General features: G+C 29.1%; 1 protein-coding gene and 1 long non-coding RNA gene across 3 annotated transcripts in view; one reads left to right on the top strand and one right to left on the bottom strand.

Annotated features, from left to right (window-relative positions):
* Positions 1 to 26222, top strand: part of LOC123269526 (kin of IRRE-like protein 2) — a 187727-nt gene that overhangs the window by 20163 nt on the left and 141342 nt on the right. The gene's annotated exons all lie outside the window — the stretch shown is intronic.
* On the bottom strand, positions 4699 to 17973 carry LOC123269534. The gene is made up of 2 exons (XR_006510447.1): positions 17885 to 17973; positions 4699 to 4812 (listed from the first exon to the last, which is right to left on the bottom strand). It is a non-coding gene; the product is annotated as an uncharacterized LOC123269534 (long non-coding RNA).

The raw sequence follows: 26222 nt of genomic DNA, 5'->3' as shown, positions 1-26222 counted from the left end.
CTTTATTCATTTCATTCGCGTATATTTTTCATTTAAAACTTTTTACAATAACATTTTCGTGTTTTGAGCGCCAAAAAATACTCTGCTCTCGTTTACAAATCAAATTTTCGGTTTTATTATATTTTACGTGACTAAAAGTCATAATTGTAATTGTAATTGTAATTTATTGAAAAACGCCGTAAGAAGTAGTCCTCTAACGGTCAGAAGCATATACAGAGCATAAATAATATCTTAAGTATTAGGTAAAAATCAATGTAATGCCAAGGTTAAAAAGTGCCCATAAGCTATTATCAAACAGTATTAATATTAATAGGTCTCTCAACGCCAATTTTATCATAGTAATATTAATTAATTAATCAAGATTAATAATGAATGCTGAAACAAAAAGAGTCTACTTCTAGTCTTATATCATATTGTACAGAATAACAAAAAGTTTGGAAAATCCAAAAGTGCACGCCTCATAACGCTCATTCATTTTTTAAGAAAAAAATAAATTTTGTAATTGATTAAAAAAAAAAAATTATAATTAAGTAATTTTTTACAGAGTATTTTAAAATTTTTTTTAAATATCGGCGCCCGTTTTTCTTGTCATATGCGCACGCAGTCTAAAAAATCTAGCTTGATCAAGTGGCGCTATAGTTTTCACGTGACAAATAAGAAAAGCTCGTCTGCCTTTGTACTGTTGTATCGTAGTGAATTTTAATAAAAGTTCAATTTAAAAAAAAAAAATATGTAAACTAGGCTACTGATATTAAATACGGACCCAGTTCATCGCATTCTTAAACCAATAAAAAAGGTCCGGTCTTGAAATATCTATTTGTTAGGGAGTAATCGGCTGTCCAATTTTAAAACGCAGTAACTGCAAAATTCTTACACCTAATTTTTTTTAATATTGCTGCATTTTTTATAACTTTTAGACTTTAATTTAAAGTATTTTTTCTTAAAAATATTTATATTCAAGTATTTTCTATTTATAAATCAAATTTTTCATCAATTTGGCAAGCAAAATTTTTTTTAATAAGAAAAATTTTAAGAAATTTCTAAATGTTAGTTACTGTGTTTTGAAATTGGGCAGCCGTAATCGTTGGTACATCCAAAATGGGGTGACATCAGGACGTCCACGTAAAATTTTTTTCGAAACGTTTTTTTTTTTCATAATAGCAGCATAAAATGATTTTAGAAAGTAAAAGATGGTTTAATTTAAGTGTTTGCTCGGTGTACATCTACTTATATTATTGTATAAGTGTAATATGGTTGTGAGAGAGGCATTTAAAGATCACAAAATTGCTTGACCTTGACGAGTCGAGTATAAAGCACAACCGCACGCGCTTCGCGTTATAAGGCGTGCAATAACTAAATTGCACTTAGTCAAAATAATGCAGAATACACACTTAGATATCGGTACGCTCAGTAGCTAATAAGTGTTTAGTAAACATACAAAGTGTTTAATAAACATACAAATAATTTTAAAACACACTTACTAAGATAAATGATTAGTTTATAAACCGAAAATATTTTTACTTAAAATACTTGAAGTTTTTCGACTATTGTTCGAAATCGCCCCTAGATGGCTCAGTTGTATACTTCTACAAGAATTTAAAGTTTCGCGCAAGTAAAGGCGGACTTTCAAAACAATTTGATCGAATTTTTATACTCAGATAATCATGCAAACTTTTTATATGTGCATAAGGTATGAATATTTCGATTAACCAAACTTTTTCACTTATAACTTGCAAAAGTGAATACTTCTCTTTAGACAATATGAAAGATTTATCAGGGATTTACAGTCTTACAGGCTCATCGATATCAATCGTGACAATTTATATCCATTTTCGTCATTTGTAAAGCAGGAATGAAAGTATATCTGTATCTAAATGTAGTATCATATGAAAAAAAAGTGAATAAAAGTAAACGAGTTTAGAGTTGCCCCCTGCGGGTACGCTGATTCGTTTTACCGCTAGATGTGGCGCGCGTCTTATTTCTTCTCAGTTAAGGGGTTAGGGGTAGTCAGAGACACGAAAAAATGAGAATTTTCAGTAATTTTTTTTTGCTATTAAATCATGTTATTTTACAAAAGTAATAATATGGCATTATTACACAATGTTTCGACTTGAAGTCACGAAAATTTGGAAAAAAACAATTTATAATTTCCAAAGTTATAGCTGTTTGTGTTGACCCAGTTCCAAAAAAAGGTCCTTGCGGTGACTATCATAAGTCCTTGGAGATTCATCAAAAATCAATCGGATAGAAAAAATTAGTTTTATAAATAGATTATCTTGGGCCTGATCGAAGCTGTTTTTTTTTTTTAAAATTAACAAAATGGCGGCCTCAGGAAATTTTTTTTCTAGATTTTCGGGAAAAAATCAACAGTTAATTGGTCATAAAAAATCGAAATTTCTGAAAAAAAAAAAATCCTTCGATCAAGCCCGAGTTTATTACGTATTCTAAAAGCTGTATAAATTTCATTAAAATCTACCAAGCGGTTTTCGAGTTACAGTTGTCACCAGTTCAAAAAACATAGTTTTGAGAAAAACGCATTTAAAGTTTCACATTAGATTTATGTACAGTAATACGCTCTTTGTTATTTGTTGAATAACTCGAAAAGTAACTATCGGATCAACTTCAAATTTTCAGAGAATATTTTTAAGATATTATACTTAGAGAAAATGCAAAAAAAAATCGATTTTTTGAAAATCCTGACTACCCCTAACCCCTTAAGAATTCTCGGGATTCCCGAGACACCTCGACTGGGTGGTGAGTGAATGCAAGGAGTGTAACAGGAAAAAAGTGAACTTGAAGCGATGGAAATAAACGTCTGGATTTATATGTCAAGTCATTGTATGAGCGTTTATAAAATACTTTGGACGTGTGTTCAACATATATTTGCTTTAAGTATGTCTTGAGGATGATAAAAGAGTTTATCGCTTAGTTGGAAAATTGCGAGTATACTTGCTTGAGAGCCATCTTTGAGCTATTGTTTCTGCGAAATATGTTTATTTATTGTGTTTCTGAGAAATAATGCTTGGATGGTTATGTTTGCATAAAGTATTACTTTCAAAGTTTCTTAAAGGAAATTTATAAGCCGAAAGATTTTTATTTACTGATGTCTATTTGGGGATGAATGTAAAGCAGAATATTTAGCATTCACAGATACAGTTTTAGTTTATTAATTTTTTTCAAACATTTGAATACTCTAAGTTTTAAATTGATAATAATTTAATATATTTATATTTAACGCTTAAATATTTGACAAAAGTTTCGGTAAATTTATGACAGTCATATTTTTATTCTTAATTGGATCGTTTATCTTCTGCTCTAGTTTCCATTTTCTGGCCGCTATCCTGTACTGCAATAAATATTGATGAAATTCAACTCATTATTACAGTTGCCGTATTTTAAATTAGTGCTGAATAAATATCGTGTAAAATATCATTTTCTTCATAAATAAAAAATTTTCGACGTATTGATAAACGATAAATTGTTCTTTTAAAAATTTATTGAAAGACAATTTTCTGTACGATAACCTCCAATAATATTTAATTTATAGTTTTTTATAATAATTCCAGTTATAATCCTTCGTGTAAATATGATTGTGGAAGGTATTTATAGACCCCATTTAAATAATGCGCAGTTATTAAGTTACTAAGCTCTCATTAAAGTTCATTAAAAAATACTAAATTACACTCATAAAAGAGTAAGTCACGTGCGAAGATAATTGCATTGCGCCATTAATAAAACCAAATATTTCGACAATGGACGCTTTACTTATCTTATAAACTTGCTAATTAATGTAATAATTTTACTTTATCTTTTTATTAGTTATTATTTCTTATCCAACCATCAGTTCAACATTTGTAAAAATAAAATTAATTGAATATAATTTTTTTTCAATTACTTATTATGTATTTAAAATTTTAATTTTAAAGATGTATCATAAATTTTCCAATTTCACGATGATTTATACAAAATATGAAAAAATCCAACGAAGGAAAAACTTTATCGAAAAACTGGCTTTAATTTATCCATGACAATGTACATAAATTAAGTGTTTTGCTTAAAAATTTAATTAAAAGAAAATGAAAACGAAATTTGTTTAATGATACCAGTATTTCACCGTAAAATAATGAATGATAATGCCTCGCTATAAAAATATCAACCGGGAGCGCGTAGATTTATTTATTTACTGCTCGGAATAGTGTAAGGCGTGTATAGAAAATAAAATAAAAAAGATATAAAGTCTGATAGTCGGGCAAAGATGAGTTTACTCTATCGCGCCTCATTATTTGCAGCGGAAAAGCTTTCATAAAATCTTCCTACCACTTGGTTGGTCTAAAACGTCGTTAACTTGCTCCATCTATAAGCTTTCGTAATTGTTTGTAATCTTCTTAAAAATGTCAGCTCAAAAGAAGTACATCCTATTTAATTGTTTCTCATTTCGTTCTATTTATATTTATTCAGTGTCATCAAAAGATTGCTTATAAACTTTTCTATATATATTTATATTTTGTCTCACAGCTTGTTATCATTTTTATTTATATTTACATTTTAATTGACCATTATTCCGAAGAATTTACTTCTTGTTAAGCGGCTTTCAATCTGCCCTATTTATTTTTCATGAAAAATACAAAACAAACTCTCTTTTATTAAACAAACTGATGGCTTCATTGCTAAAAAAGTGTTAATTATAATTTTTTATACAATTTTTCTGAAATTTATATTATTAAGTGAATAAGCAAAATTTTGTGGCCAGTGTATTTATATGATCAGATGGGTTTTCATGGTTAAATTTGGCATCGTTGGAAAAGTCTTGACCTGGAGTTGTGCCTTTTCATAGTTTCATTTCATTCTTAATAATAAGTTATTATTAGTTATTATTAATTATTATTATTAATAATTAATTTATGATAAGAAGTATTTAGGCTGCATTCTAAAATGGTCTATCTGCTAGATACATAACTAAGAAATTGACCTTTATCTCGTGAACTATTGACATTTTTAAAGATATAAGCTCATCCTAATGTTATACTCATCAAGATCTTTTATTTGAGTACCCACATCAATTTTTCATATATTTTATATATTTATATATATGAATATATGATAAATATATATCAAAAGTGCATGTGGGTACTCAAATGAAAGCTCTTGATGAGTGTAACATCGAGATGAGCTTATATCTTTAAAAATGTCAATAATTAAGCAATGCCCTTGTATCTCGTGAACGATTGACATTTTTAAAGATATAAGCTCATCCCAATGTTACACTCATCAAGACCTTTTATTTGAGTACCCACATCAATTTTTCATATATTTTATATATTTATAAATATGAATATATGACAAATATATCAAAAGTACATGTGGGTACTCAAATGAAAGCTCTTGATGAATGTAACATTGGGATGAGCTTATTTCTTTAAAAATGTCAATAATTAAGCAATAACCTTGTATATTGTGAAATATTGATATTTTTAATGATATAAGCTCATCCTGATGTTACACTCATCAAGAGGTTTCATTTGAGTACCCACATCAATTTTTCATATATTTTATATATTTATATATATGAATATATGAAAAATATATATCAAAAGTGCATGTGGGTACTCAAATGAAAGCTCTTGTTGAGTGTAACATCGGGATGAGCTTATATCTTTAAAAATGTCAATAATTAAGCAATGCCCTTGTATCTCGTGAACGATTGACATTTTTAAAGATATAAGCTCATCCCAATGTTACACTCATCAAGACCTTTTATTTGAGTACCCACATCAATTTTTCATATATTTTATATATTTATATGTATGAATATATGACAAATATATCAAAAGTACATGTGGGTACGCAAATGAAAGCTCTTGATGAATGTAACATTGGGATGAGCTTATTTCTTTAAAAATGTCAATAATTAAGCAATAACCTTGTATATTGTGAAATATTTATATTTTTAATGATATAAGCTCATTCCGATGTTACACTCATCAAGAGGTTTCATTTGAGTACCCACATCAATTTTTCATATATTTTATATATTTATACATATGAATATATGAAAAATATATATCAAAAGTGCATGTGGGTACTCAAATGAAAGCTCTTGTTGAGTGTAACATCGGGATGAGTTTATATCTTTAAAAATATCAATAATTAAGCAATGACCTTGTATCTCGTGAACGATTGACATTTTTAAAGAAACAAGCTCATCTCGATGTTAAACTCATCAAGACCTTTTATTTAAATACCCACATCATTTTTTCATATATTTTATATATTTATATATAATATATATATATATATATATATATATATATATATATATATATATATATATATATATATATATATATATATATATATATAATATATATGTATATATGAAAAATATATCAAAAGTGGATGTGGGTACTCAAAGGAAAGCTCTTGATGAGTGTGACTTCGGGATGAACTTATATCTTCAAAAACGTCAATAGTTAAAAAAGTACAGTGCAATTTAACAAAAATCATTATTTAATAAAGCAAAATTTTATTGATAATTCACAAGTTACAGCAGTCACATAGTGACCGCAAGATTGCTAGTATAATTCAAGATTTTTATTCTATTAAAGCATTTTATAGTTTATTTAGAAATAACAGACAATAAATTCATAGTTATCATGTATAATTGTGTAATTATAATGAGTGAAATTGAGTAGAATAATCAATGAACATAAACTTGTAATTACTTGGAATTGAGATTTCAGTACCATTAAAATCAAAATACAAAATCACTCCTGATATCAGACACTGCACTGATAGTGAGAATCATCAATCATGTTGTGTAATTACTATAATAACTTTTGAACTGAGGTTAATGTTTCAAAAACAAACCTCTAAATTTAATCAAACTAAGTGGTTTTTTTCATTGAAGCTTCTTTTGATTACATAAAATAAAAAAGCGCATCGAATAATAAAGATCCAACGGATTTGTTGGGTTAAAAATGAATCGAATGAAGGTTTACTACCGCGGTGATGTAGTATAGAGGGAATAGAATTTAAATTCGGGTTGTATGTATCTACTTCTTCAATGCGTTTTGTCTCGTGAAAAATATATGAAAGCAAACATAAAAGGCTAAGATAGAAAAAACTAGAGTGAATAAAAACATGAAAACAAATAGTGAGAATATAATCAGAGAAAGAGAAAGAGAGTGCTTAACCGCAGGACTCGGCGCGTTACATGTTGGAAGCTTTTCGTTCTTCCGCCCTTCGATTTATGGCCTTGCTTGAAAGCTCTCTCCTGGCACATTTCTCTCTTACTACCCTTATCCCCACCCTCACCCCTTCGCTCCATTACATTTCTCTGACGTTCGAACGCAAAATGAGGAAATCGAACGAATCGTATACTGATGATTCAAACGCTTTTTGCAAATTTAATCAATAAAAACATTTAAAATTTATTTAAGTATAAATCGTATATTTTTATGCTTTTTCGACCTAACCTCGACATATTGATTAATTTTTTTTTTATTTTAATAATAATAATAATAATAATAATAATAAAAATGAGATTAAAGAATTTATAATTAGATTAAATGTGTTGCCGCGCTAGTTAAATCCAGTCAATTAAATTGACTCAATAATCCTTGAGTATGGAGTGATATAAATATATGATTACATCGTGAATTTATCGTAAACTACCAGTGGTACAGGTTCGAAAGTTAGGTATTATAATAGAGTTGATGGACAATTGAATTATCGACCACAAGTTTACATACTCGGCGATCACTAATCTCGTGATTTAATTCGGATAACACCAATTATTTACGTTTCGACAAACTTTGCAGTTAATAAACTTTTTTTTTTTTTTTTTTTAATTTGACAATGCAATTTCATTAAAGAATAATAATTAACTAAAAACTATATTTACACTGATACACGGAGAGAAAAATATGGAAATCATTCCTATAATTTTAATGAAATGTTTTCCTATACCATTTTAGGAGCAGTTACTTAAATTATGGGAATTGCACCCATTATTTTTGGGAAATGTTACTATAATTATGGGAATGGTTCCTATAATTATAACTGGAATATCGGCATGATTCCCATATTATATAGGAATAGTTTCTATAAGATTATAGAAACCATTTCTATAGTACTATAGGAACCATTCCTACACGGAGAGAATTTAATGGTAAATACAACTATCCGAGTATTGTAAAAACTGGCTTCTTCGTATGAATGATTGCAAGAACTATCCAAATTGTTAACTGAACCATCCAGATAGTTACATTTACCATCTGGATAATAATTATTACCATCTGGCTGGTAACTTAAAGATGGTAAACTTAATCATAATATATGTTAAACGCTAAAATCATGTTGATTGTAAATTCTACAGTCATGATTGTAATTATTATTATCGCAGCTAGCAATATGATTAGTCACTATGTGACTACCGTGACTTGTGAATTATAAATAAACAAAAATTTCGTTTTATTAAACAATGACTTTTATTAAATTGCACTGTACTTTCTTAAATATTGACGTTTTTGAAAATATAAGCATATTCGTTTTTGAAGTTATAAGCATATATTTTATATATTTATGTATAATATACATAAATATATAAAATATATGAAAAATTGATGTGGGTACTTAAATGAAAGGTCTCGATGAGGGTAATGTCTGGGTGAATTAATATCTTTAAAAATGTTAATAGTTTACAAGATAAAAGGTCATTTCTTAATTATGTGTCTAGAAATTGGGCATTTTCGAATGCAGTCTAAGTACTTATCATGATAAATTGACTATCGATGAGAATGATATGAAACCTTAAAAAAGCGGAAATTCAAGCCAAGATCTTTGCAATGACACTAAATTTCACTAAAAAAACCGATTTCATCATATGACTGTCCTGGAGACAAAATTTTTTTTTTGCCCTCCGAGCGGAAAGTGGCAACTTTCGTCCCGCTGCGCTAAACAAAGTTGCCGCTTTCCGCCTTCGTCGAGCAAAAAAATAGTATACACTCCACGGGAAGTAAATAAGAAAGCCTCAGATCACATGTTTGTCAACCTCGGCTTCGCCTCGGCCGACAATTACATGTGATCTAAGACATTTCTTACTTTACTTCTCTAGGTGTGTAATATACTAGTTATTCTCTTAATAATATAGACATACTTTTTTCAATACTCACTCTTATGTCAAACATTAGAATGTTATTATATTCTGACTCTAGAATCGAAAAAGTTTAGTTTTTTATACTTCCTGTTTACTTTTTTTATGATTGCAATCATGATGATTTTAACTATCTCCGATGATAAAAGTTATCATCTAGATAATAAACCGTATCATCATAATTGTGGGAGTTAATATATACTGATTGTACTAATTACAATCGCCAGATAGTTGCATTTATCATGTTAACTTTTCAAAAGTTAATAACCATCCTGGATAGTAGAAGCTACAAAATAGGGATGGTTACCGTTAACGTAAAATTCTCTCCGTGTATAATATTATGGTAACCATTCCCATAGTATTATAGTGAGGATGCCTAATAATATTGAGATATTTATCATTACAACTCAAGTTATTTGTGACTTCTATGACCACTTTGAAGCATTTGAAATTATTAGTAATTTTGATAATTTTATTTGCTTCCCAATAAAATCATTTGAAATATGTAAAGTAAGTAATATTATTCATATAAACAATAAAAGTTACATACCCAAAAGATGGATTTAATAAATATTCAACGTGTGTATTGTAAATGAATAATTTGTTTTAAAAATAAAATGAAATTGTAAAAATAAACAATGAATTTCCATATCTGCTTTGCTTCTCTAATTGTATAGTGAGAAAATATCCCTTTTATTAGAGAAACTTTAGAATTGCTTCAATATTTCTCAATATTATCTAACCCAATAATAACTGAGTTGGAATAAACAATTTAAGATTAAGTACACACGTGAATAAAAATTATGAAAAAGAAATTTTTTCACTCTAGTGAAAGCTCAATTTTTATTTACAAAAAAAAAATGTATTAGCAAAAAAATATATAATAATTACTTCATATTTTTGAAGTGATTGCTTCATTATTATGAACATAAACATTTTTCTATTATTATGTGCGTCATTCCCATAATACTATAGGAACCATTCCTTTGAAAGTATAGGAACCATTCCTATAATATTATAGGAACCATTCCCATAATATATTGAAGATATTCCATTATTGTATAGGAATGTTTCCAATAAATTATGTGTATGGTTCCCATAATGAGCATAGGATTGATACCTATAATGATCATTTTATTATAGGAACCATTCCCATAATTTTTGCAAAGGTTCCTATAAATTTCTCTCCGCGTAGAAGGATTTGTTTATAGTTAAAAATATTTGTTAATATTTAACAAATCATTTATTAGAGACCACTTTTTATTCCTTAACAAATATTTTTTAGTATTTAAAAAGATTCATTAATATTTAATAAATGAATATCAGATTTATTAAATACAAACAAATCATTTTAAATACTAAGAAATATTTGTTTAATACTAAAAAGTGGTCTCTAACAAATGATTTTTTAACTATTAATAAAAATTTTTTAATACAAATAAATCCTTCTATCAGTGTACATAAAAATAATTGCAAATTTATAACTTTTTCTTAACGATAAAACCGATAATTGTTCTTTTTACCATAAAAACCACCATTAACATCTTGTCGAAATTTTAATAGAAATAATTTGACAAGTGACTAAAAAATGTTAAAAAATTAATTAACAGCGAGTTTAAGTACCGGTGAATAATAAAAGCTCACTGATTATTGATTAGTTCTGTTTCTGATTTAACATCAACACGCTGTGAATGAAAGTTCAATATTAAAAAGGTATTTTTAACGGCGGCGGAAGTAAAAATAATTAACAACCCTTTATTTTTTCCCGATTTATAATTAAAGAGTCTGGAATAATACCGAGCCTGCTTAAAAATTAAAATGATGGTAGTAAAGACTGAGAGATTAATTGCAATTGTTATGTCCAACAAGGCGAGACAATCCCAAGGGAGTTAACTATCCAAAGAGCTGCTTAAAGAGTTTGCTTTTTGAATTCATAACTTCGATCAAATAAAAAGTCCTTTGTCGCTTTTGGCTAGATAAATATTATCTTTACCGTAGGTAACTTTGTGCAAAGGATTTTTTTTTTCTTTAAATATGTGCCATACACCGGGCTTGGTTACATATTCAAGCTCAATATTGATTCATGTAATATTTTTCATCGACAATCTGAAACTTTTATTTGAACGTTTAAATAAATAAAGTTACGGAAAAATTTTTGTTAGGTGATTTGATCAAATATTGCACGGAAAAATTTTATATATTTTTTGATACAAAAAAACAATTGTTCAATCCAATCCCTATTGTATTGATACTAAAAATTATTAACGCTAAACTCCAGTGTACCAGAGTACACAAGTAAGAACTGAAACTTCTTTATGACATATCATTTTTCTACTATTTACAACTTCATAGAAATTGGGTAGATAAGACTAGGAAAAAAAATTTTTTTCGTGTTAAATTAAAGCTATTTTATTACTACACTGTAAATCCAAGTGTTTTAACGAAACACACATAAATTGTTTTGTTCCTATCTTGAAGCATTGTAGTCGCTTTTAAAACACTTCCACGTGTTCTAATTTCCTATGTTAAGGTAGTACCCTCGCCAGAGTCGTTTTCTTAGGATTTTTTTTTAACTTCGGCAGATTAATATTCATATAATTCTGCGTCGATTGGCGCAATTTGAAAATTTTTGACCATTTAGTTTCAGAGATATTTAATTTCAAAGTTTGAGTTTTGAACGCTCTTTTACATTGCGGTATACGGGATATCGAAAAGTTTACCTACAAACATTTTTATATCTCAGAAACTTTTCTTAGGATTCTTTTAAAAAACTAGAGTAACGTTAACTAACAACTAAACAATTTTTTAAAAATAATTTCATTGATAATTACCACATAGTTTCAGAGATATTTATTAATAAGTAATGAAAAATTTACCAGACTTTAGCCGAGGAGGGGATACGTTAATAAAACTGTGGCAACAACGCAAGTTTTGTGAGCCGCGAAAAAAATATGAGACGCGCATGCGCTGAAAAATTTGAAAAGTTTAATTTACTTTAAGTGTAACATTATAGTTATTAATTTTATTTATTTAAAAAAAAAGTAACAATGATTATTTTATGAAAATAAGTATTTTTCTATATTTATAAAAATTCAAAAAGTTAATAAGTTGAATATAATAATATATATTAATCTTTCATAAGTTATAAAAATAATAGTCAGATGAAATAATAAAAAAAATACTAAAATTTAATATCCGTAAATACATCAACATAAAAAATTCAATTACTGATTTTTCTGAAAAAACAAAACAATATTGTCAATTATTTTTTTTCTATTTGTCATTTGCATATTTGCTAGTGATTTCTGTCGTTTTTCAAGGACTTTTTTTTATGAATCGTCCTTTATAAGTCAATTTTTCAGACATTGTAATTATATTTCCGAATAAATGTATGTAAATAAATAAATAAACGCATGTGTCAAAACAGAGGTTAATCTACAGTTAATCCAAAACACTACAGTATAACCACTATAAAATATCTTAACGCTCACGCAGTGTTGCCAGACTTTTCAAACGATCAGTTTCTCGTTTGTGATTGGCTAAACTAAGTACATAAACAGCAAAAAGTTTTAGGCTTGTCAATAATGACTCTAAAGTATATGTACCATACACTCTAGCACAAACTTTTGACGACGGAAGTCGCGAGGGTACTACCTTAAATGCCCATTTGTAGTCACTTTTAAAACACTTGGATTTACAGTGTATAGACTTGCATACAAATAATATGAGTAATTCATTTTATCATTGCTCTTATTATAATTATTGTATTTCATCAATTATGATCGCATCATAATTACCATTGTTGTCATTTATTTAGACTCTGTCATTATTTAATCTAAAAATTAGTTAAACAGTTTACAAAAATTATATGGGTGATTCTCTGTAAGGACGTCTTAAATCTGTACAAAATTGTCCGACCAAATTATTTTTGATTTTATTAGAAAAAAAATTAACAAGGGCTACAAAACTATCAGCTTAATTATAATAAATAAACAGCCGAATTAATTTTTGCTTTTTCGATATTTGTGTATTTTTTGCCATATAACATCACAGGGGACTGTTTGCCAGGGAACTGTTTTTTTTTTATCAAATTAAGAAAAATCAAGCAAACTATATCAATGCATTCAACTTTTCAAGTTCTCAATGAATGTTTACATTAATTAGAATAATATTAAGACTTATGGATCCAATTTTATAAATAAATTATAAACAAAAATGGTCTAAAATTAAATGCCTGTAAAACAAAAGCAGCAATTTTTGGAAGTGTATTTAAAGTTGACAATTAATTACGTAATTTAGCGCCTAAAATTAAGATAAATTCCATAGAAATTAACTTCTCTAAATCAGTAAAATACCTAGGAGTAATCTTAGATGATAGATTATCATGGTCTGAACAAGTAAATGATGTATGTTATAGATGTATGAGAACTCTTGCACAATTAAAAATGTATGGTAACATTTTTAATTTACGCGCGAGGAAAAAACTTGTTATCACTTTAATACGGCCTATCTTTGATTACTGTGCTGCAGTTTATAGCGATATAACTGCACAACAACAGCTTAAAATGCAAAGAAAGTTAAATTCCTGTGTGCGCTATATTTTTAAAATAAACAGATATGAACATGTTACTCCGTATTACCGTGATTTAGGCTGGCTTACACTTAAAACTAGACGTGAATTCTTTTATTGCTGCTTGATTTACAAGGCAATTAAAATGCGTCAGATGCCTCTATTTCTTAGGGAATTACTTACAATTGAACCTAGATTCCGGAGAGGCGATGATAGACAAGACTTATTAGTACTTCCTAACTGTAATAGTGTTAAATATGATAAGTCGTTCATTGTTAGCGCAATAAGGGCGTGGAATAAACTACCAATAGACTGTACAAATGAATGTATTTTTAAGGAATTTCGGAGTTCATGCTTTAATTTCTATCTGTCGAATTTAAAAGAATAACTGATTGATTGATAAATGTGTAATGATGTGATAATGATAGTGCATTATTATTTACTTTTTACTTTTTACTTTTTATATTTTATATATGATTATAAATTTATACCATATACTTTTTGTATTAAATAATTGTATCTGTGATGGCCGCAAGGAGCCTAGACTCCATGGCCAAATAACAATAAATAAAAAAAAAAAAAAAAAAAAAATAGCTGCCAGGGGACTGAGATTTGAAGTGGCCCAGACACATATTTCCAGAAAAAACGGTGCTTTGACACTAAATAAAATGGCGATAAAGCGCTAACAGCCCTATGGTTATTAACTTACGGCTAGTTAGATCCTTATAAACCTTACAAAAGGTAAAATAACACGTTAGATTTTTTTTTTGGCTTTGTTCTTCTGGCAGGGGACTGATCTTAAAATGCCTGGGACACACTTTGGTTTAATGAATTTAATGAAACAAATTAACTTTCGGTACTTTTTATTGAAGAAGATTGTTAGTTAACTAATTAAGTTTATAAACATTATGGATCAAATTATATATTATTGACGAATAACTTAAAATTTAATCTTAAAGTTTTAATTTTGGGACTGGGATAGCCCAGGGGACTGACATTTCGGTGGTTTACGAATTTATAGCAAAAAAACCAAAATTTATCCCATTTTAGTTTTCAATGCTTCAAATAGAAATGTTTTTTACTTTCCTAATAAATTTTTTTTAGTAACAAAATAACAATTTTTCTAATAAAAAAATGCCTGGGACAGCAAAAAACATCCTTACAGAGAATCACCCATATAACAAACTTTAGTATTCATGTTTCATGTCATAACTTAGTAAAAATAATTCAAAGCAGATATTTAATAACTTACTCAATTACACAAGTTATGAGTAAATAATTGGAATTATCTACTCAAAGTAATACAATTATATTACGACAGTTAATCTTGTAAATATGCAATGATTTTATAGAATTCAAAATGAATAAATAATTCATTAGAAATGAATAATTAAAAAAGATGTACGTATATACATATTTTTATTTTCTAATTGTGTTTTGTTTTATTTTAAAATTATTATTTAATTTGTTTTTAGAATTAATAATGTTTAATAGATTTATTCTTTACGTTGCTATACTGAACTTTGATAAAAAAAAAACAACATGGTGCGTAACTGAAAATCATGACGATTTTTTTACATTACTAAAAAATTTCTCTCATACGTCGATAAAGAAGTTTCATTTCAATAAAAATAATTCTGATTAAAAAACCATCGATTCTTTATAGAATGCAAAAAAAATTAAGATTTAAAAACAATAGCTGACGGAACAAAAATAATTTCGTAGGAGTTCGGAAAAATGAACAATACAAATTGCAATGTGAAAAACAAAAATAAAACATAATAAAAGTGGAGTGATGCGAGCTGTCACAACTCATCAGAGCTGAGAACGGAAGTGCCTCAGTGATTTCGCGAGGTGAAAAGTCACTGTTCGCGAAATCATATGCACATGTTACACAGCAATAGCAATACGCAACAATAGCTCCCGCAGCAGAATCAACAAGACAAAACTTCATCTCTGAACAACACTACTCTCTTTCATTTCTCTTTTCATCGACTCTCCCTACCTCCCTTTCTTCATAAATTTTTTTTCTCTTCTTTTACATCCACACACACAGATACAGACACAGACACTAGTATATAGTCTACTACATAGAGTGTCAACTTTTTTCACCTTCAACTCGGCTCGTACGTGACGGCGCATTTCCATAACGCCACTGCAAATTGTCAATGCGGGCAGCTTTGAAAATAAAATATGCACTGCTGTTCCCTTTTCGAGCTCTCCACCGTGTATATAGGTATATATAAGTGTGCAAAGGCCCAGTACAAGGGGTGGTGAGGACGCACCGTGATTTAAGGGGCTGTGCAGACGAATAAATTTCCCCAGTCCGAGCAGAGTTCGGGGGTAGCTGCGCCGATCAGGAGAAAAAGGACGTTCTCAAAAGGGCAAATGGGCTAGCAGAGTTGTTAAAGGAATCGGGACTTGACTGCAGAAAGGTAGGACGTTGGAATATACTGGCGCCCAAAAAAAAGAAAAATCGAGATAAAGAGTGACTTGTATTTTTTAAATTTCATTCCCACCTTTTCAAGCTGGATTTTCGTCCACGCCTTTTGCTATTTATTTTTTTTTCGTCTCTATTTAACTTTTTTACGCGGTTTTTACAATCGCATTTGCCTGACACCGTCAAACCTTTTTTGCGTAACCTCGCTTCTAAAGCGCAACATTTTTTTGTCTGCATTATTTTATTTACCTTTGCCATCTATTTATTTTCCCTTTTTATTCAATTTTTGTTAAGCCCAGAACTATTTTCACATTTTCTCTCCGGTTTCTTCTATTCATTGGTTACAACAACACACAACGGCAGGCTCTGTTTATTCACGTTTTTCCTGAATGTACTTTTCTCATTCATTGAAAAAAGCCGTAAAAAGTGTTACGTATTTTCCTAAATACGATTTTTTTTTTATTTTTATTTTTTCCCCGGAAATATAAATAAACTCAGTATGTTTCTGTTTAAAGAGACGTTTTTAGCAAACATTCAGTTGCCAGAAATAATGTCACGAATTGTGAGTAGAGGCTTGCTTGATTTTAATAGTTGAAATAGTGACTAATTGAATTTTATTTTTTTAGTTTTGTAGAATGAATAAAGAAAATTATTGTTAGATGATAGAGAAAAATTGCAAATTGAAATTTATAGATGGCTTTGGGTCAGTGGGCGCCAGGGACTAAATAAAATTGTCAACTTATTGGGTCAAATAAACACATATGGATGTAATCGTGTTGAATATGGTTTTTTTCGCTTGACAAACTTTTAAATCCGTTTGAGTAAGCAACTGAAAAATAGATCAAATAAATGTTGAGGTTTTTTTTACTCTCTTTGGATTTCATTTTATCGGAGTGAATTGATGATACGGTTTATAATTTTTTTTTTCTACCATTACTTCTGTTTGAAATAAATTTTCGAGAGGAAAACTGGACAGAAAATTTAGTTTTTTTGAACTTTCAGCAAAGAGATATACTGGAATGACTCGTTTTTTTATTACTTGAACTATTTTCAGATTTCGAGATATTGGTCCTTGAAAGATATTTCTTTTTGAAGATTAATCGATGTAATTAATACAAGTGTAATTTTTCCTTTTTTAGAAAACCGTATGCGATGCCAAATACCTATTTAATGCTAATATTTATCACAAGCATAACACAAATAATTAAACACATCAACGTTAAAATGAAATATTGATTCTACAAAAAGGGTTATTGAGTGTTTACCATTTTCCATATAAATAGACGCTGCGTGTTTATTTACGGGCGTATCAGTTACATTTGAACATCAAACGAGTAAATAAATAACACGTATCTCAAAGTGTATTTATTTAAATAATATCATGTATCAAATGTACATAGATATGTTATAGAAAACTATTTCACTATCTACAAACATGGCGGATAAACACCGTATCAAAATATTGTTACCAAAAAATTTATTGATACGTATACTAATATTGCACGCCTCAAAGAGGATGCTCTTCATGAAAGAATGATAAATATTTTTATCTTAAATCATTTCTATCAAAATAAAATTTTGTATATGTAACAGAGTGAGTTAAATCGTAAATTTTCCAATTTAATCTATATTATTAAGAGAATAAGCAAAATTTTGTGGCCAGTGTATTTATAAAATGGGTTTTTATGGTTAAATTTGATATCGTTGGAAAAGTCTTGACCTGGAGTTGTGACTTTTCATGGTTTCACATCATTCTCACCAATAGTAAATTTATGATGATAAGTATTTAGGCTGCATTCGAAAATGCTCTATCTCAAGATACATAATTAAGAAATGACCTTGTATCTCGTGAACTATTGACATTTTTAAAGATATAAGCTCATCATGATATTACACTCATTGAGACCTTTCAATTGAGTACCCACATTAATTTTTCATATATATATATATATGAAAAATATATCAAAATGCATGTGGGTATTCAAATGAGAGCTCTTGAAGAGTGTTATATCGGGATGAGCTTATATCTTTAAAAATGTCAATAATTAAGAAATGACCTTGTATTTTGTGAAATATTGACATTTTGTATGATATAAGCTCATCCCGATATTACACTCATCGAGACCTTTCATTTAAGTACCCACATCAATTTTTCATATATTTTATATATTTATATATGTATATGTATATATGAAAAATATATCAAAAATGCATGTGGGTACTCAAATGAAAGCTCTTGATAATTGTAACATCGGGATGAGTTTATATCTTTAAAAATGGCAATAGTTAAGAAAGTACATTGCAATTTAACAAAATTAAGAAATGACTTTGTATATTATCAACTAATGATATTTTTAAAGATATAAGCTCATCCCGATGTTACACTCATCGAGACCTTTCATTTGAGTACCCACATCAATTTTTCATATATTTTATATATTTATATTTATATATGTATATATGAAAAATATATCAAAAATGCATGTGGGTACTCAAATGAAAGCTCTTGATAAGTGTAACATCGGGATGAGCTCATATCTTTAAAAATGTCAATAGTTAAAAAAGTACAGTGCAATTTAACAAAAGTCATTATTTAATAAAGCAAAATTTTATTTATGTATATTTCACAAGTCACGGCAGTCACATAGTGACTGCAAGGTTGCTAGTCATCTATTAGCGATTGCAAAATATTTATAAAAAATTTTTTATTCATAAAAACAAACAATTCTCTTTTGCATCGTAAGCTCATGCGCTATCGTCACAAAATTAGCGAAAAACTAGATCCTTAGTAAGCGATTTCAACGTTACCGTTTTGCCGTCGCACATCTTTTTTATTTACTCGTAGGGCGGTATGAGCACGCGTGACTCGTCATCCGTTGTACAATAGCTGAAACAATGACGAGAGCCGTTGTCAGTAAATAAAATGCATATGGGCACACGTCATGCGTGCAGCTCACGTCAAATCACACATGTAGAGAGAAAGAGCGGTACAGCTACATTTACATCTGCATCTACATGTTCCCCATAGCTTGGACCATAGACTCTTGCAATACAAGGCTGACGATGCGTTTAATTAAACCGGCTGTCGCCATTTCTTTTCATTGTTTTGTTTCTCTACTTTTCATCCCGCGGTAACAACTACTCGTTCGTTCTCTCTTTTCCTCGATCTATGTGCATTCATTTCATTCTTTCACCAACACACTTACACACTCCTGGAAATTCACAGAGGGAAGTATTGTCCGAGACTACTCAACACGTATGCACAAAACATATAAAGAAATCGTATGTAGTGTGTATGTATCCTCATTGTCGCGCATAAATTATTGTTTATATTTTCAGCATGATGTATAGCTGAATAAATGTTTTTTTTTTCTTTCTCATCTGACGGACATTTTTCAGCTAAACTATAACTTGATCATTAATCATACCTTGATTAATAAATTTTATATAAAAATTTAAAAATTCAGACCAGATTAATGGAATCATTTTTAATCAAAAATAATTGTTAGTGTACAGATACAATTTAATAGAAGCTCGTTGAAATTGTTTTCAACGTCAAGGGGTTGATTGTGTGTACCGAGAATAGCGGATGATCCTGTGTCAAGTGACAAACGGTGATGATGCGTAAGGAGGTCAAATTACCCAGCTTGTCTCTTGCATGTATTCTATGCTCGGATTGACAGCACACACGCCGCATCATTTATCTATTGAGATAGTATTGGCCCAATTTCACAATTTCACACCTCTGTTAACTCATTATCACTCTTTTAATATATATACTCGCTGATCGTCGCCCAATTATTAATTTATTGTCCGTTTAATAAGCTAACAATATCTTTTGATTGATTAATTCATCTATACACTCCACAAAATATATCATCCAATTACTGAAAATAATTGAATCGTTTATTTAAGAAACCCTATAAGTAAAAAATACTAAATTTTTCAGGAGAAGTAAAAAATATTTTTCTCGGTTAAGTTTGCATTATCATCATGAACCAATAACGAATAATAATAATGATAATTTATTTGTGGTTGTGGGTATATTGGCAATCCAGTCTAACACACTCTTATTTAATATTTCTATGCGATATTTCGCCTGTTGTTCTTACAGGCATCATCAGACATTTATTCAATTAATATATAATACAAATTATTTAACATATATCCAACGTCAGTTGATAATATGATTACAATTTAAAATCTCAATAATAATTTCTAGATTATTATTGTTTTTGGTTTTTTCTTTTTTTTTTTAGACATTTTACTACCGAATGTTTTTACTCAATTGACTATGTATTTATATTAAATTTTACTATTTTGATAAATGTTATTTTGTTTATGTTAAATTATTTATGCTTTTAATTTTCTATATACAACGTGCTAAAATAATAATAATATTAGTATCCCAAAAAAATATCCGAGCATGAAAAAATTTGGTTTTTAATTACTACTATTCATAATAATGATTTGAAGTTATTGATTGACTTATGGGGTCTCTCACCAAAACGAACAAAATAGTAATAAAATTATTAATTTACTTTTTAAATTTTTCTCCGTCAATCATTTATTATATTTATAAATTAAAGTACAAAATATATATTGGAACTACAATTAACGAAAATTATAATAAATCATCTTTTGAAAAAAAAAAAAAAAAAAAAAAAAAAACAAAAAGAAATTTATTTTTAGAATTTTGAAATTGAATGTTTATTCGACCGATTGGTTAGGTCTTCAACACGGATTTAATATTTTTTGGTGCCGGTATAAGTAAGAGGAAATTCAAAGGACCGAAAAATGCAATAAACCTGATTTCGAAAAAAATATTACTTATGGGGTTTCTCAAATAAACGATTCATCTATCTACTCCACAAAATATCATCCAATTACCGAAAATAATTATCAGCGTCTGTTTATTTATTTATATTTTTATAGTAAAATATGAAACTTGGAAGAAGAAATGACGTTTTGTTGGCTTTGCGGGAGCAAATGTTTGACTTGGTAAAACTCTCTGAGAAATATGAGGTAGAAAATTTGCGTTAATACTTCTGAGTGAGAGTGAGGGTGAAAATTACCCGTTAATGATATACTTTGTAGAAATAATTAAATTTCAAATATAATAAGTCTTGACATTAATTACCATCAGCTTCTCCGTTTAAGTAAATATTTATAATTTGAATTATATTGGGCTTTTATGAGACAGTTGACTTTTTATTAGCATTAATCGCCTATTTGCAGCATATAAACTTTTATTTTCATTTTATCCAAGCAAGTGAGAGTACCAAAGTTCCTTTTACAACTACCGTAGTTCTTGTATATTCCATTCGAAAGATAACAGGTTAATAAAAGTTTCATTTTATAGCTGAGCGCATATAAATACGTCTTATGTACGCTTGGATTGTTGCAAATTTTATAAACTTGTATCTTCGAATTATTCCTTAATTTCCATCAACGAAACTGTTTTTGACACAGTTATTCTCATTCAAACACTTAATTAAACAACTGAGTTATCAAATTTCCCTAATCGAATAATAGTTGGTACAAATTTATAACGTGTTTAATTAATAATTACCAGAGTATCTGACGAATTTGCATACAAAGAACCCGAAACAAAAATGTCGAGTAACATACTTAATAACATTCTACAATAGGACTCAATCTAAAGCAGCACATTTGCGATTGTTACCCTAGTCACATGCAGAAATATCATCCTTTGCAAGCGTATTCACCAAATCATGAATTCTAGATTCGTACTCGTGAACTTTCCTGAAAATCACAATGTACCAATGAGCGAGATATGGAACTCACCTCACACCAGTTTAAAACTTTCTCAAAGACGTATTTCTCAAACTAAAACAAACTTTCAGTCATTTTTGCATCCTTCATTTCTTCATATTACCCTCTGCTTCATCGATGTCAGCATCGAAGCTTAACTCGGACCATGAACAGAGTTTTGGAAATCTTGGACCGTTTCAAGGATACTCTACCCAGTTTCTGTGCCTAATACCATCATAGTCTCCTGCGTAAGCAGCGAACCGTGGCAGAACGAAGAAGGAAACTGGATAGCAAGAGAGAAGGTGGATCCATGGATTCTACATACTAGGATACCTACATGGACACACGTCCGTGTAGCGACGTCAGAGTAAATGCAATTACCCCAACCTGGGAAGCAAACTAAGTTAAACTTGTGACTGGGTGGATGAGGAAGAGGAAGATGATGGTATGGCCCAAACTGTTTGCATTATGTATCTACCACGGTGTCGTCCCTTTGCGTTGTATGTACGGGTTCTGTCCCTTACCCTTCCTTGCCCTCAATAGTTTGCTCGTTACTGTGTTCCTCCTACTGCTCACTCTATCGCATCCTCCTTATTCATGCGAATGTATAGTACGTATTAGTGTTTGTATATTATACAGTTATAGTTGGCGAGTCAGGATATCTATGTTGAGGATGGAAGAGGAAGAGAAAAGCAAAGATGTATGTCGCTGTACATTTACGACGAGTTTGGTGGGTATATGCCAGAACTATACTAGATTTTGCGGCTCCTGGAATTCGATCGAGATTGTGTGACGTCAAAGTTTCAAAGTACCTCTCAGTCTATTCAGTTTCTGCAAAGCACTAACCGCTATCAACTTTAGTCACTCACACCAGGGCCACTTCTTCGCAGTCGGACCCTATCGAAGACAAGATTTACCACTTAACGAAGAGACGACAAATAAGAGTTTCTGGAGGAAGATCGTTTACGTTTAACTGTCAATAAATTTTAGTGGGTTGGAGATAAGTTGTTGCTTGGAAAATTCACCAGCTTTGAACGATCTATTGGCTGTTGCTTGTTATTATGATAATGGAAAAAAATGGAATTAGAAAATAAGGAAATTGAGACTTTCAAAAATTTCATACAATTTTCTGGGATAGAAGAATATTTGGCACAAAGCTTGTATTGCAGCAACGTTTTCAGAGAACGTTCATTTTTAATGATTATCTATCCTCGCATATTGCGTCGTTTGATGAATTTTATATAAACTAGAGGTTGTGTGGAAAAGCTTTTATGACTCGTTTCTCTGTTCTGATGGATTGCATGTGTTTGTTCATTTATTTTTTATAAAACAATCCAGTGTAAGCTCTGGAGTTTTTTGCTGTAATTGCGCCATAGAACAAATGGATTTTGTGAAATTAAAAATTTTACGGGAATAATATTTAAAACTACTGCACTTTTGGGCTAAAATAATCTGAAAAGTGCAATAATAATAATAATAATAATAATAATAATAATAATAATAATAATAATAATAATAATAATAATAATTGTTTTGCTAACTTGTACGATTGTAAAAAAAATGGAAAAGTGGATGAGAACAGGTTGATTTCTTACCGAAAAATGTCGTCCTAATTGATCAATTCCCAATTCGCTGAAAAATTAGTGAGCCGAAATGAGAAGACAAATAAAAAGCCACTAACGCTGTGCATGTTTATTTTTAAAATTATTCAAAATTATTTCCTACTCCCGTGAAAAAAAAATATATTTTAAATATAAGGTAAAAGCCTCAATATATGATCATATACTGGTACATGATCATATATTGGGGCTTTTACCTTATTAAAAATATATAAAAAATATGTATAGTAAATATATTTTTAATAACTAACTTTTGGCCGATTTTCATATATGTTTTAAATGTATTTTGAATATATCTAAAATGTATTTCGACGTTCTAATTAGCAAATTGTCTAACTCCATTTTAGAGAATCTTCCATTTGTACAAAAAAACAATTAGTTTAAAATTTATTATCACTTAAAAAAACAATTTAATATCTAATAGAGGTGTAATATGTTGGTTTGAATCATTCAAAAAATTTATAATTAGACTATTGCTACATTAAAAAATTAAAAAATCACCCTCTCAAAAATAAAGAGTTAGACCAATTGCTAATTAGACCGTCGATTTGAAATATGTAAAATATATATGAAAATCGGCCAAAAGTTAGTTATTAAAAATATATTTACTATACATAATTAATATATTTTTAATATATTTATAATATACACAGAAAAAAAAATTTGCTTGAATCAAGTAAATATTTTTGAAGAAATTTATCTTCTTAATTTGAATAGAAAAATTCTTAAACTAAGAAATTTTTCTTGGCTTAAGTAACTTTTAGTTGATTCAAGAATTTTTCGTCTTGATTCAAGACAGTGAAACTCTTCAAAATTATTTTCTTGGTTCAAGAATTTTCATCTTGATTCAAGTTAAATTTTTTTTCAGTGTATTTTTGATTTATTTCGACATATTTTTTTTTTTTCATGGGGTTATTCTTTAGTTTGGGCTGCTAATAAACTATATTTTTTATTTTATTGAACTATAATTCAATTATACTGCAAACCATGCATGATTGATATCCGTAAACAGAGCAGATATGTGTGCCTTGACAATCAGTCAAAATTGGATCGTATGCTTGCCTAACTTCTGAGTTGAATAACCTTATTAGTGCGTAGTACTTATGGGCACAGCAGTAGATAGTTGTATCTGCAGTAATAGACCATGATCTGTGATATTGGCAGTCATAGCGTAGTTTAGTTCTAGCAATACCACTGACATGATTACTATTCCGTACCTAAACTATTAAATAAGCTACAATTTAACATTCAATGCTTGGCTTAATATCCGGTAAAATATACCTTATATTCAATTGAAACAGACAGATGAATAATCAACTTATTAAAAACCAAAATAGCGTAAAATTTTTCTTCAAAGCAAATTGGTTCAAAAAAGTACAAAATTATTTGTATGCCTCATATCGTAAAACAAACACAGCGACCCAAAATTTGAATTCCTGGAGAGATATTAGCTCGAAATCGGACTGAATTAACGTGTACAAGTCAATTGCGACTTGATGTTGAACCAGCAAACGTAACGTTCAGTTTAGTTGGTATTGCCAATACACGATCGGTTGCTATACAGTTTGATCAAACTATGTGGCCTCGTATGTGGTCGCGTCTGTCTTTATCTCTCGGACACACATACAAACAAATACACCTATATGTATATATATATAGTTATATATAACATATACAACCCATTTAAACTCCCAAAGTCCCGACAGTAGCTCGGACCTCTTTCTCCGTCCTCTTCTATCCTCTATTGTGTTAATTTCGGACTGGCATTTTAAATGCATAAGTCAATATTGAGTACCATAGAGTGCTCGGGAATTGGTATAATTTCGGCTGGTTATCACCGCGGGCATATGGAATTTTCACCCTGTATATATATATGTATATAATGATATACATGCATATATATATATATATGCACGCATTATTACTATTTGCTTTCACTTATTGATCGCTCGGCATACGGTCTTGTTTATACACTTGAATCTACATTATTCTGTAATATCATCATTTAAGCGTGATTGCTGATAATTTTGTTAATTACTGTTTATTCTTTCGACATTATCATTAATATCAATAATAAATAATAATAATTGTAATAATTGTCAGTATTCTGCAATACTAGGCCATCAAATATTTAATTTATTAATTTATTTATTTACATTATCTATCAACTTAACATCAACTATTCTTCTCGATTCGAAAAAAAAAAGAAAAATTTCTTCTGTATTATTTTAATTGAATTGGAATAAGATTGTAATGTTTTTAAGCGGAACGGGGGTCCGCTATTGTACTCCTAATAATGGGCAATAAATTAAATACTATTATATAAAATAAATATTATTATTAAATGAATTAAATATTATTATATTATATATTTTAATTGAATTATTTAGAAATTTTAAAATAGCAGAGAATATGAAATAAAAAATAAAAAATATAAAGTCCAAGTTGATTGAAATTTGCGTTATTAAATATTTTCGAAATTTAATCCCCGGACTGGAATTTTTTAATATTATATGGTAAAAAAATGTAATATTATATATTAAAAATGTATAAATAATAGAAAAAATATTAACAGCGCAGAGATAGCGGGAAATATTTAACTGTCATTAGCGGACCCGAATCGCGACAATTGTGTGAATCCATAAAGGTTGGAGGCTTTGGCTC

Source organism: Cotesia glomerata, linkage group LG7 (genome assembly GCF_020080835.1).
Source record: "Cotesia glomerata isolate CgM1 linkage group LG7, MPM_Cglom_v2.3, whole genome shotgun sequence".
Classification (NCBI taxonomy): domain Eukaryota; kingdom Metazoa; phylum Arthropoda; class Insecta; order Hymenoptera; family Braconidae; genus Cotesia; species Cotesia glomerata.
The sequence above is the reverse complement of the archived record's forward strand: the minus strand, read 5'-3'. Positions and strand labels throughout refer to the sequence as shown.